This window comes from Phalacrocorax aristotelis, unplaced genomic scaffold (assembly GCF_949628215.1).
Source record: "Phalacrocorax aristotelis unplaced genomic scaffold, bGulAri2.1 scaffold_120, whole genome shotgun sequence".
In the NCBI taxonomy this organism is placed as follows: Eukaryota; Metazoa; Chordata; class Aves; order Suliformes; family Phalacrocoracidae; genus Phalacrocorax; species Phalacrocorax aristotelis.
Genome location: NW_027441348.1, coordinates 148,267 through 161,490, shown reverse-complemented (window position 1 = coordinate 161,490; position 13,224 = coordinate 148,267). Strand labels below are relative to the sequence as shown.

General features: G+C 52.7%; 2 long non-coding RNA genes across 3 annotated transcripts in view; both read left to right on the top strand.

Moving 5' to 3' along the window:
- The window catches only part of LOC142051382 (uncharacterized), a 58,421-nt gene that overhangs the window by 44,923 nt on the left and 274 nt on the right, over positions 1 to 13,224 (top strand). The window lies entirely within an intron of this gene.
- On the top strand, positions 4,552 to 13,213 carry LOC142051383 (uncharacterized). 2 transcript variants are annotated; one of them, XR_012658451.1, is made up of 3 exons: positions 4,552 to 4,804; positions 5,046 to 5,358; positions 11,212 to 13,213. It is a non-coding gene; the product is annotated as an uncharacterized LOC142051383 (long non-coding RNA). The 2 variants fall into 2 exon arrangements; XR_012658450.1 differs by having other exon boundaries at positions 4,553 to 5,164; positions 5,255 to 5,358.

Sequence of the window (13,224 nt, the reverse complement as noted above, 5' to 3'; positions counted from 1 at the left end):
TTGTTTTGGTGTTTTTTTTGTTGTTTTTCTGGCTCCCTGTCCCTAATTGTTAATTCTCTGCCTTCTCATGCTCTGTACCACGTAGCCCCGTGGTTTGTTTTGTGGTGTTCCCTCCCCGGCCCCTTCCCTCCGTCGCTGGCCGTCTCGGCTCCCTGTCCCCGTGGCTTCATTCTTCCCTTTCTGCCCTGTTCTTGTCGCTTATCTTGTCTGTCTCCATCTCGCTCGGTCCAGCTTCCTGCCCCTGTTCTTCTTTCCTCCCTCGCTGTCGTGCTGCCTGCCCCAGGTTCTTTGTGCGTCTCCAGCCTGCTCCTCATCCTTCTTTGTTGGTCTGTGTCCTGCTCTTCCCCTCTCTCTGCTGCTTTTATCTCCACCTCCGTCAGGCTCCCTGTCCTCCTCTGGCCGTCCTGTTCCCTGCCTCGTGCCTTCTCACTACACGCACACACGCCCCCCCGCCCCCGTCCAGCCGGATGCTGCTCTTCTCTCCTCCTACTGTCCTGTGCCCTGCTCCTCACCTTTGGTGGCCTCCCCCTCTGCCCAGCAGCCCGTCGCTCCAGGAGCCAGGCGACGGACGGTCCGTTCCCTGCCAAACCGGGACAAGCGCGTGCCGTGGCTTAGCCTCAGCTGGCAACTCTGCACCAGGGAGCTGCTTGCTCGCTCCACCCTCAGTGGGCTGGGGGAGAGAGCTGGAAGGGTAAAAGTGAGAAAAATCATGGGTTGAGATCAAGACGGTTTAATAGGTAAAGCAAAAGCTGTGCGTGGAAGCAAAGCAAGGAATTAATTCGCTCCTCCTTTTCGGCGGGCAGGTGTTGAGCTGTTTCTGGGAAAGCAGGGCTCTGTCATGTGTAACGGTTAGTTAGGAAGAGAAATGCCGTAGCCCCCAAGGACTCCCCCTTCTTCCCACAGTTGGAACCCGCAGTTCGGTACGGGCGTGTAGTGCACGAGCGAGCTAGGCTACGTGCCTAGGAAGCCTCATCTCGTAAGAGCTGTAAGACACCCCCGTGTTCTCTTCAGGTGGAGGTCGGCCTAGGGTCTGGAGCTGCAGAAGAGGCAGGGAGGAGAGGAGGGGAAAGAAGCATGTGAACGGCTAAATTGTGCCAGCAGCGCTGAGAGCGAGAGTCGCGGTGAGTCCTGGGCCAGTGGGGCCCCGTTGCCTCTCTTGTACGTCCTGGGCCCTCCCTGTCTCTCCCCCGGCCCCCTCTCTTTCCTTACCTGCTGCAAAATTATTTTTTTTTGCGCCCCCCCCGCACCTTCTTTCTCCGTCTCGCTCTGAGTGGCTCCCTGCCTCCCCGTCTTTTCAGTCCTCCCTCTCTCTGTCCTGTAGCCTGTGGCTACTTGTTCTTTCTCCGCCTCTCTCTGCCTGGCTCTGGCTCCGTTTTTATTTTTTTACTCCTCCTGCTCTGTCCTGTAGCCTGTCGGTATTTTTGTCTTTCTCTGGCTCTCTCGGTCTGACTCCCTGTGTTACCGAAAAACGCGGTAAAATCGGAAACAACTCCTCAACGCCAATTTAGTATTAAAGAGCAGGCATTCTTTATTCACGGCGCCGGATGCACGGGGGATCGCTCCTCCTGGCGTGCGTACCTCACGCACCTTTCCCGTTCAATTTGTAGATCAAAATTTTACGTATTCATACGTATTCATTATTGTCCTGTCTGCTGATCGGTACAAACTTGCTCGTTCCGTATGTAAATCGCTGCGCAGGCTCGGTGGTGGTCCGTGAGTCGGTGGTCGCGATGTCCCCCTGCCAGAATTGCCTTTTACCTTCTTGGCTGTTAATATTGGCAGTCTTGGCTAGTTCTCTCAGTCCGCTCCACGAAACCGCGTTTTGTCGTCCTTTTCTGACAGAAGCACGTTGTCTGTTGTTCTGCTGACGTTAACGATCGCCTAGGGACTAAAATGCAGATCGACAGACACACCGATTCGTACGCTCCATGTTCCCGTAATGGAACACCGTCTCTGGTTGGCTGATTTCATCGCTTTGGTTACACCTGTTCCTGTTGTTCAGTTTCTTCTTTTTTGGCTTTGTGTGATTCTCTCTGTGATTCTGTTTTTCTCTGCCTCGCTTTTCCCAGCTCCCCGTCCCTCACTTGGAATGCCCGTTGTCCTTCACCAGCTCACTCTCCCTTGGTTGCCATCCCCGTTTCTGAATTCCTCCTGCTTTGCCACGTAGCCCGTGACTTTTTTCTTAATCTCTCTCTGTCTGCCTCAACGCTCCCCCCGCGCTTTTTCATTCGTCTGCTCTGCTCTGCACCCTGCTACTGTTCTTGCCTTTCTGAGTTCTTCTCTGTCGAGCTCCCTTTCCCTATTTGTGGATTCCTGTTCTTCCTGCAGCCACCGCTGTTCCCTGTGACCTCCGTCTCTCTCTGTCCAGCTCCCTGTCCCTAGGTTTTAATCCCTGCCTCTGCCCGCTGTAGCCCGTCTAGGTTTTTCTCTCGGCCTCTCTCTCTGTCCGGCTCCCTCTCTCTGTGTTCTAATTCCACGTTCTCTGTCACGTAGACCCGTGCTATTTGTTTGTCCTCATCTCTCTCTGTCCAGCTCCTTGCTGCGATGTTTTATTTCTTCCCTCTCTGTCTGTCTTTGTAGCCCGTTGCCGTTGTTGGTTTTTTTTTTTTTCCCACTTGTTTCTTCATGTGTCTCTGTCTGCCTCCCAGTGCCTGATCTTTAATTCCTCCTTCCCTGTAGGCCGCTGTTCCTTTTTTCCATTCTACGTTGTGTTCTCTTTGGTCTGCTGTTCTTATTCATCGATTCCCTCCTCGCTGCCCTGTGGCTTGTCCCCATTTATTGTTGCCTCTCTCTCCCTCTCTCTGGCTTCTTGCCCCTGTTTTTAAAATTCCTCCCTCTCTTCTCTCTTCCCTGTTGGCCGTGTGATCTTCAGCCTTTCTCCACCTCTTTCTGCCCAGCTCTCTGCGTCTATTCATTAATTCTTCCCTCTCTGCCCTGTAGCCTGTAGCTTCTGTCCTTTCTCCATCTTGCTGTCTCTGGCTTCCCCGTGACCCTCTTTTAGAATTGTTTCTCTCTTCTCTCTGTACGCATTGCGATTCCTTTTGCTCTCCATCTCCCTTTGTTTTGGTGTTTTTTTTGTTGTTTTTCTGGCTCCCTGTCCCTAATTGTTAATTCTCTGCCTTCTCATGCTCTGTACCACGTAGCCCCATGGTTTGTTTTGTGGTGTTCCCTCCCCGGCCCCTTCCCTCCGTCGCTGGCCGTCTCGGCTCCCTGTCCCCGTGGCTTCATTCTTCCCTTTCTGCCCTGTTCTTGTCGCTTATCTTGTCTGTCTCCATCTCGCTCGGTCCAGCTTCCTGCCCCTGTTCTTCTTTCCTCCCTCGCTGTCGTGCTGCCTGCCCCAGGTTCTTTGTGCGTCTCCAGCCTGCTCCTCATCCTTCTTTGTTGGTCTGTGTCCTGCTCTTCCCCTCTCTCTGCTGCTTTTATCTCCACCTCCGTCAGGCTCCCTGTCCTCCTCTGGCCGTCCTGTTCCCTGCCTCGTGCCTTCTCACTACACGCACACACGCCCCCCCCCGCCCCCGTCCAGCCGGATGCTGCTCTTCTCTCCTCCTACTGTCCTGTGCCCTGCTCCTCACCTTTGGTGGCCTCCCCCTCTGCCCAGCAGCCCGTCGCTCCAGGAGCCAGGCGACGGACGGTCCGTTCCCTGCCAAACCGGGACAAGCGCGTGCCGTGGCTTAGCCTCAGCTGGCAACTCTGCACCAGGGAGCTGCTTGCTCGCTCCACCCTCAGTGGGCTGGGGGAGAGAGCTGGAAGGGTAAAAGTGAGAAAAATCATGGGTTGAGATCAAGACGGTTTAATAGGTAAAGCAAAAGCTGTGCGTGGAAGCAAAGCAAGGAATTAATTCGCTCCTCCTTTTCGGCGGGCAGGTGTTGAGCTGTTTCTGGGAAAGCAGGGCTCTGTCATGTGTAACGGTTACTTAGGAAGAGAAATGCCGTAGCCCCCAAGGACTCCCCCTTCTTCCCACAGTTGGAACCCGCAGTTCGGTACGGGCGTGTAGTGCACGAGCGAGCTAGGCTACGTGCCTAGGAAGCCTCATCTCGTAAGAGCTGTAAGACACCCCCGTGTTCTCTTCAGGTGGAGGTCGGCCTAGAGTCTGGAGCTGCAGAAGAGGCAGGGAGGAGAGGAGGGGAAAGAAGCATGTGAACGGCTAAATTGTGCCAGCAGCGCTGAGAGCGAGAGTCACGGTGAGTCCTGGGCCAGTGGGGCCCCGTTGCCTCTCTTGTACGTCCTGGGCCCTCCCTGTCTCTCCCCCGGCCCCCTCTCTTTCCTTACCTGCTGCAAAATTATTTTTTTTTTGCACCCCCACCCGCACCTTCTTTCTCCGTCTCGCTCTGAGTGGCTCCCTGCCTCCCCGTCTTTTCAGTCCTCCCTCTCTCTTTCCTGTAGCCTGTGGCTACTTTTCCTTTCTCCGCCTCTCTCTGCCTGCAGTGGATTCCCTCTCAGTGCAGGGGCCCTTGGCAGTAGCGCAGGGAAGGAGCGGTGTGTCCAGAAGCCCCTGCGGAAGGAGAGGCTTTGGTCTGGGTCGATCTGCGGTGATAACGGTTGCTGTTTCCTCTTTCCCTCTCCCAGAGGCTGTGCTCAGGATGGGGTTGTCTGTCCTTCCTGTTCGTCTCTTCCTCTCTCTATTCCTTTGCACTGGTCCCTCTCCCTATTGTTTATTGTTTTGCTTCTCTGAACCTTTTTTTTATTCCCAGCATTTTCCCGTGACAGGAGCGGCGAAGAAGGGAGCGGAGTATCGGGGTATCTGTGGAGAGAGCATCGGGTGTTCTCCTGTCTTTGCGGGGCTGACCCTGAGGAAGTGTGGCACGTGGGTCGATAGCATGAATATATATATTTTGTGGGTGCACAAATCCTTTTCAGAGTGTCAGAGGGGTAAGGGTTTTGTTCTGTTCAGCGTAAACATTGTTCTGTTTGGTGTATTTGTCGAAGACGAGAGTTTAGTGGGGGAGGAAGTCAGCTCTCTAGCTGGTTTGAGGTGGGCTATACGTGTTTGTCGGTCATCTCTCTCCTGCCAGATGTTTTGAACTAGTTGTATCTGGTTTTCCTAGGGAGTCACAAAGGGGTTTGGGGCTCCCCGGTGGCGGGTGCTGTGGCCAAAAGAGAAAGCAGGGTCACAGAGTGCTTCATTTACGGGGCTGGCCTCGGACATCTCCTGCACAAACTTCTGGTATGTAGTGATCGGGATTCGATTTCCTGAAGAAGGAGAGGATGATGGAGCTCATTATAAGAGCATAATCATTTTCTCTTCCTTTGGCAGTACGGGCACCCGAGGGCCAGCCTGCTTTTGAGGAACAGCATGAGGATGTCGGTGTCGACGCTCAGCAGTGGAAGGAAGCTTCTTTTGGAGGCCAAGAAGATGAAGTAGAGTGCGTATTTGTTGTGTTTGATTTTCATTGCGGGGATGGGGAGGGGTGGGACATGGAAAACGCGGTCCCGGGCAGGGGAGGTGTCTATGATGTGGGAGGCCGTGAGAGAGATCATGGATGCTGCTGGACAGGCGTTAGAACCCGTTGCTCAGGTTGGACGGACCCGGCAGAACCACCGCACCATCTTAAGTAATGCCTGCTCACGTACTGAGATTTTAGTAGTTGCCCCCGCATCAGCTTTGGCTTTTCCTCGTCGAGCTTGTGTTTTGGCAAGAAGCGTCTTTCGTTAAGCGTTTGGGTCTAAGGGGTGTCCGTGAGGCTACATGGTGCCCATCCCCATGAGATTTTGTGACCATCAAGTGATATTCAGCATCCATCTTATGCCCGTCTCCTGTAACTACTCTGCAGTTTTCGCTTAAGGCTTGATAGCGCAGCGTTAGCTGAGGGCGGCATTTACCCCGCTGGCCCCTCCACGCCGACGGCGTTTCCCCTGCCGGCCGCTGTCCGTTCCCTGTAACTGTGACTCTTGTCCCGGCAGAACCTTTGCCAAAGCCACCTTTGTGCTCCACAGCAGTCTGTTTTCTGTCTCGAGTATGTTTCTTTTCGGTATCCGATACCCTAGAGCTGTGTACCGTTGGCTCATGTCTCTCCTTGAGCTTCTGCGAGAAGAGAGAGCCTTCATCTGTTTTTATCGATGCGTCTCCTGGGGTGTTTTTTTGTTGTCCTTTACAATTTAGTTTTGTCCCAGCTATTGAGGTGTTAATTTAACTGCTTCATACAGTTCCCGATACGCTTGTGTATTTCCACGTTTCTTTTCATGTTTTTTGTCCTTTGAGACTGATCCAGTTCTGTTAAGGGACTGAGCGAGAGAGAGCGTTGAGGTGACTCCGAATGGTTGATGGTTTTACAGTAAATGATTGACTTTATAACCAGAGATATTTTTTGAGAAGGGGTTCTTAAAAAATTCCATTCTGCTTTGCCATTCCGCTGGCGTAGATGAGCCCCAGCCTTTTTTCGGGAGGCTCATTCTGCTCCTGGGCTTCTCTGGTACTGTTCCTTGAGTTGGTTGCAGGTTTTGAGCTGTCTAAGCTCTTTGGGTAGGTGTGTTTTGACATTCAGAGATGGGGAGGTTTCTGGCTGAGGTAAGAGATTAAGGAGCAGTCAAAGTTGAGCAGCAGATATATATTAGAAAGTACACTTGTACGAGCTTTTGTTTTTCCTTGGGTCAGTAAGTTTGTGTTGGGTGTTCAGGGGTAGCAAGATGGTCTGATAGATTGTTTTGGATTATTTGGTTTTGTGGGGGTGTTATGGTTTTGTCTGGGTTTTTTTGTTTGTGGTTTGTTGTTCTTTTGTGTGTGTGGTAGGTTTTTTTGTTTGGTTGTTTTGTTTTCCCGGAATTTTATGACTTGACCAAAGGTAGAAGCTTATATTTTTTCCACCAGTTTTGCCTGTGTGTTCTGCAAGTTGTTGACGTTATCTCTCAATAGGACTGACGGTGAGATGCTGCGGTAGGGGTTAGGGTGAGCGTGTTGTACGTGTCTGTATATGGAGCTCTAGCCTTCCTTCAGAAAGCAGCAGGGGCGTAATGCATAGTGTGTGTCGGGTTACGGAACTGCTCGTCGCCTTTCCCGATCGCCCGCAGAGTACCACGTTGTCCCGAGAACCTTTGCAGCTTGCGGCAGGTCCCTCGTAGATTATAAGCATCAGGGCTTCTGTTATTTTGTGGTCCTGTAGAGAGCACGGAGTCTGCGGGAAGCCGGAAGGTGGGAGGTGCTCGCAGAACGCGGGGCAGAGGTGGGAAGGGCAGCTCCCGAGGAGCGGCTGACAGAGGGGCTTTAGGGGTGCAAATACAGGGCAGGAGCTGTCGGGAAGGAGTGAGGTTCCTTCCCTAACAGTTCAGGAGGAGAGGAGGGGTTTTTGAAGTCTTGGTACCGGGGGATGGTTGGGAAAGGGGTGTTTAAGTGTTAGCTAATGGCCGCGTTCTGTGTGCAAGCAGCCTCCGGTAGCCCAGTCTCCTTCCCCGTATGTGTCAGCGCGGCCACTCGAGCGTGCTGTCTGCCGAGAGGTTCTCCACCCAGCTGTTCATGGAGTCGCTCAGGAGTGAGTTACCTACAAAGGGAGTGTGTGTCACTACACCAGCCACGCCCGTTTGCTTCCCGTATTGCTTTTGGCATTTGCCCTATCGGTGTCCGCCTGTGCTTGAGTCATCTGACACGAACTGTAATTTTTGTGTGTTGCGTGGTTTGACTTTTTCTTGCAGTTCAAGTAATAGGTCTAGGGTTAAGCAGGACAATTGAGTGAGGCGTGACAGCAAAGGCGAGCAGATGGCGTCGTGTGCTGTGACGGGGCAGGCTGTGAGGTCACTCGTCTGGGATTTCTGCCTTTGGGGTCTCTGTGTTGCCGAACAAGTCAGTCAAAAGGATTTGTTTGTTTTGCGTGGTGAGCTCTTGCTTTTGGAAAGCAGTGTCCAACATCTGTGTGCCTCTCCGTATTTCCCCAGAAGTGGGCCCAGCATTGAAGGTGACGGTTCCCCAGCCATCGGGGACGGACCGAGTACGTGAGCAGGCGCCTGACGCGGCCACTGACCCAGGAGGCACGGATCGGGAGGTGAGGGAACCGTGTTGGCATGGCAGGGGAAAGGATGAGTCTGGAATGTGGCTGTTGGTGGAGATGCATGGCAGGGAGCCGGACACGGGAGGGAGGGGGCGAACAGAGCATCGTGAGAAGGTAGGTCAGCACGTGACAACGGAGGGGTCGTGCAGAGCGAGCACCTATGTGACTAGTTAATGAAGGGACTCACAAAACTATATGCAAAGCGGGATGTCTGCCCCGAGCTCATCGGGCAAGGTGAGCGATGAACAGGAAACCGTAGCAGCTGTTATTTTTGAGGTGTGGAATTGTTTGTGAGCGGGCGGCCGCTTCCAGGCGCAGCGGTCACCTTGTCTCTCTGGTTCTGTAGGCACCGTAGGTGGCGGCGGCCACGACATCCAGCCTCATTAGAGCGTGGGGGAGCGGAAGTTCACGGCGCTTCCGAGGAGGCTGTTGTTGCGGAAGTGGCCGGCGTTGAGTGGTGTGACGCTGAGTGATGGCACCGCACATTTGGAGATGAAGAGTATCCGTGTGACCACAGCCCCATCCTACATAGCCTGTGTGGCCTTCTTAAAGGATGGCTTTTGAGCCCCCGGATTTGGAAGGGAAGCTGAGGGGCCGATGCTGTCTTTGTGCAGGTGGCCGGTCGGTTGGGGGAAGCGCAGGTGGGGCAGGCAAGGGTTGTAAAATCAGTGGAGGGTACCGTTCAGAGACCGGACACGTTTGGGCCGAGGGAGGTTGTGGTGTCCTTTCTGCAAAACAGAAGCATCTGCCAGGTAGGGGAGTTCCTGCCTGTGCTTGTGCTGTTGTGTGGATTTTGTAGTCTGTTCCTTACTGTACTTGGGTCTCGATGTGTCTGTTGTTCTCCGTGCTGAGCAGGCACCTAGGTAGCAATATTGAGGGTTTTGCAAGCCCTGGCTCATCGGCATAATGGTAACCGAGAGCTTCCTTTCTCGCATTTTAAGTCTACTGCATAGATTTGTCTTGTGTCTGAAATATTAGACCTTTATAGAAGGTCATCTTTTTGCAGCGGTGATTAAGGCGGCCTCAGTACTGCTGCTGAAGAGCAGTCTGAATACGCAGGGCCCTTTTCTGGGACCTGTTCCCTGCACCTGTACGTTCTGAGGTCTTTAAGAGTGGCTTGTCGCTCGTGCATCGTCCTAGTTGTGGGTATATGGTTTCATCGCAGGTGATGATGGTACGTGACTTCTCTGCGGATGCTATAGCTTCTTCCTCGCTGCCGTATAGATCTTCTCGCCCGGTGGCATCTCTGGGCCGGAAGTCCGTCGTCTCGGTGAGAGTTTTCTTAGGTGCCTCGATCGCGTCGCTTGTAGTATTTGTGAGCGGTGTCGGTCCGTGCACGTCGATGCCTGTGTCAGAGCTGCTCCGCCTGGGGGTGTAGCAATGGTAGAGCGGGGGAAAGAATAGCAATAAGAGTATATGGTTAATGTTAATATGCATAGACTGTTTTGGCAACGCCCGTACAACCCTCGTCGGAGCGAGTGGCCGTTGGCAGCGGGCGAGGACGGTAATTTCCGGGGCGTTTTGTGGGTGCCGAGGGGATGACCGTAGCTGCCTGGGAGAGGCAGCTAGAGTGCTAGCTGAGCAGAGGGCACCTCTCAGCTGTTCAAGCTTGTACGTGCGTGGGGCTTAGCATTTGATTGAAGGTATTTCCTTTAATGGCATGCAGTAGTTGGGCTCTAGATGGTATTCCTACGTGGAAGCAAGACCTGTGGAATGGTTAAGCTGTTGCTGTGCGTCCAGGTGACTTGTTCTATCATGCTGTTCTTGCAGAGGATGAAGATGGAGCTGTGCAGGGTGACAGAGCAGAGCTGAGTAGAGCACACTAAGGTGGTGGGTCCGTGTGCAGGATTAAAGGGAAGATGCGACTGAAGGCTATTTGAGGAGCATTTGAGGCGAGCTGGGTCGCAGTGAGGGGGCGCATGGGGCTGGTGACTTTGTTCTCTTTGCTCTCAGGAGCACAGCGCTATCCCTAGGGGCTGGCAAGGTTCTAATTGTGGGGCCGGCGCCCATCGGGTGCTTCTTTTTGCGTTACAGTTTAAAGCGTGGATCGCTCTGATGTTTGAGGAGTTTCTGGGCAGTTGTCGTCTGCGGCGTCGTTCCCAGATGCGTGAACAGCTCTGCTCTGTCGCTGTCTGTTTTCAGGGAGCGTGATTTCTTCCCTGCATCCTTACATTCTTAGGTCTTGTAGCTGGGCTTCTTGTGCCTCCTCCCTCTCAGTTTTGAGAGGAACTTCTTGTCACGGGCCCTGACGCTCTTCTAATCTTTTTGGATCGCGTTAGGGCCTCCTTGCGTCACTGTCAGGGTTCTGCAGGTCTTGTTGCTGGACGAGCTCTTCCGTCCAGTTGTCTCTGTGTTTGCCGAGAGCGTTCTCTCGTCTCGGAGGCGCGCAGTTTGTAGTGTTTCTCATAGCATTGGTGTGTGCGTTTGAGTTTGTCTCGGACCGCCTTGTTGGCCGTGTAGAGTCGGGTAGGTGGCACAGCGATGAGAGGTTAGGGTTCATCTGTTGCTGTGCCAAGGCTGTTGGGGGAAAAGGTCGTACCGTCATCTCAGATTGAGTGGCCCTCCTCAGCGGGCGAGGACCGTTTTGTGGGCTCGGAGGCCGTGACCGTAGCTATCTGGGAGAGGCAGCTAGAGTTCAGCTGAGCAGATTACCTCTGCAGGGTGTTCAAGCTTGAACGTGCGTAGGGCTTCATGTTTGATGTCATATGTTTGTTTTTAATGGCAGGTTATAGTCGGTCTTCAGGAACCGTTAAGGTACTGCTGTGCAACCAGGCGACTTGTTTGGTATTGGTTTTGGAGATGCCGAGGGACGAGTCGTGCAGGGCGACGGAGGGGAACTGAGGGGACCGATGTAAGCGGGTGAGTTGGTGCGTGGTGTATATAGAGGGAAGATGTGACCGATGGCTCTATGACTCCATTGCTCCTTGCGTTTGTCTTTTGTTTCGGGTTTGAAGTAGCGTAGCAATGAGCAAAGGAGGCAAGTCGAGCAAGGCGAGTGGTGATTGGTGGGCTGAAGTAGCAGCTCTTCTGAGGTGTTGTGTTGCTGGGGAAGTTATAAGCAACGCGCGTTGTTCGGGTGTTACGGACGGCGGGCGAGCTGAACACGGCACCTGGAAGTGACGTAGGCTGGGTGGGAGGCTGTCGAGGGAAAGGGGTGCAAGACGGGGATTGGTGCGGGCAGGCTGTGGCATCGGGCAGCATCTCAGGAGGTGCCTTTTCGCTTGGCTTTTTGCAGGTGCCGCTGGCAGGCTCGGAGCGGTGCTGCCGCATGCCTATGAGAGGTCTGAGAAGGTGGGGCAGTGGCCAGCATCTAAGACCAGAGAATGCTGTGGTCCGTCGTCGAGCTCTTCAGTTTTGTAGGTAACACGTGGGCCGTCTTTGGAACGGCGTATGAGCATTAGAAGTGAGCTGGGTAGTAATGAGGAAGTCACGGGGCGGTGATTTCTCACGAGCGTAACGGTAGTTTACTGTGTGTTCATACATTTGGTGCCACAAGCGATGACGGAAGCGGGGTGTGATGCTGGAATCTGTGCAGAGCAGGTGAGCCGATGGGCATGTTCGTTTTGATGAGGGGGGTGCTCTGGTAGAGATCTGTGTTGACCTGTGTGATACTTATTGCTGGCCCTGGTGTTTTTTGGGGTTTTTTTTGGTTTTTTTTTTATTTTTTTTCCACGTGATGAAGAGGCACCTGGCCACTGCGAGAATATCCTGGTTAGCTGGTGTGTTTCTTGTTGTGAAAGGATTCATAATCTGGCCCATCTGAAAGCCCCGCAGTGTGACTTTTGTTAGGAAGAGATTTTATAAAATTGAGATATTTCTTATTCAGTGAGGTTGCATTCTATGAACTTGCCATCAGAGTGCATCTCAGAGACAATGTCTTTGTCAGTAGAACTCATCAGCACAAGACTTGCAAAGTATTGCTTTTTTTTTTTAAGATAAAAAAATCAATGGTCCTTGCGGAGATCCAAGCACAGCACATACTCCAGATGTTGATGGCATTGGTAGTGCTTGGGTTCCCAGTTGTAACAGTCGAGATACCATAAAAATACGGTTCCCCTGTATGCTTCGGTACAGCCGAACGCATTAGCAGGTCTGCCGGTCCTTCTTGGTAGCCCCGTGTATTGCAACACTGGGGATTTGATTTGCGTGTTTTTTTTGTTGTGGTATTTTTTTTCCCCAAAAAAAGTAAAACCGTATCGGGGATCTCTTCACGCACCGATTCTTCTGTCATAAATGAAAGTTTAAAAAAAGCTAACGGTGTCTGATTTACGATGTGACTTGCGCTGTTTCAGCTGTAACTGCCAAGCAGATGTAGGGTACGATTTGTTAGGTGTACTTAAGCAGGTAGGTATTTGTTGTGAATATTTAATGAGGGGCGACTGAATGTTGGGGGGCGGGGGGGTTTCCTGCCGGTATTTTGAGGGAGCGCTCTTAAGTATTTTATTTCAGTCTCGCTTTCGACGCGCGTTTCCCTGGCAGTTCAGCAGCACCTCTTGGGCGGGGCAGCTGGGCGGACGTCCCTCCCGACTCCGTAACACGCCAAAACCCCCCAGTCACGTTGCTGCTGTGTATTTTGGAGATAGATAATCTTATGGCGGGCGTGAACGGCTGTGCGAGTTAAATGAACGCAGAAGGAAAATGGAAAGCTTTTATAGCCTAGACGCTCATATTGGATGTGCGTAAACACGCGCCCGCCTTCTCAGCACAAAGTGAATTACTGAGATTTATTCTTAATTTTTTACGTTACTCTTTCAAGTTTGACGCTTCACTTCAGGCTTCGTGGAGCCAGGCAGCAAGACGTGCGGTGGCAGGGCGAGGGCTGTAGCTGCTGCGGTGGATCTGTAAGCGGAGGTTCCGGTACAACTTTGCCCCGCAGCCTCACGGGGTTATCTCCCCGCAGCGGTGCCGTAAGGAAGGGATGAGACGTTTTCCAGCACCAGCCAGAGCGTTCAGTGTTACACGAAGAATCTGTTCAAAATGGTATCGGTTAGTCTTAATACTGTTTTCAAGTGTTCCAATCACTCTAGCTTTTAAAGGATGTGTTGTGTTTTGAGATGACCTGTTTGCCTAGGATCTTGCTGCGGCTCAATTTCCTTCCTATCCCTTAGGCTGACTGAGCTCCTCCATTTTCTTCTGTGCTATTTTATTAACGTGCTGAAATATAGTTTGGGATTTCTGTTTTTCAGATGTCTTCTAAGTGTCTCGTGATGCTCAAGAGATGCCCCCCGGCCCGGGTTTGCCTGCTGGT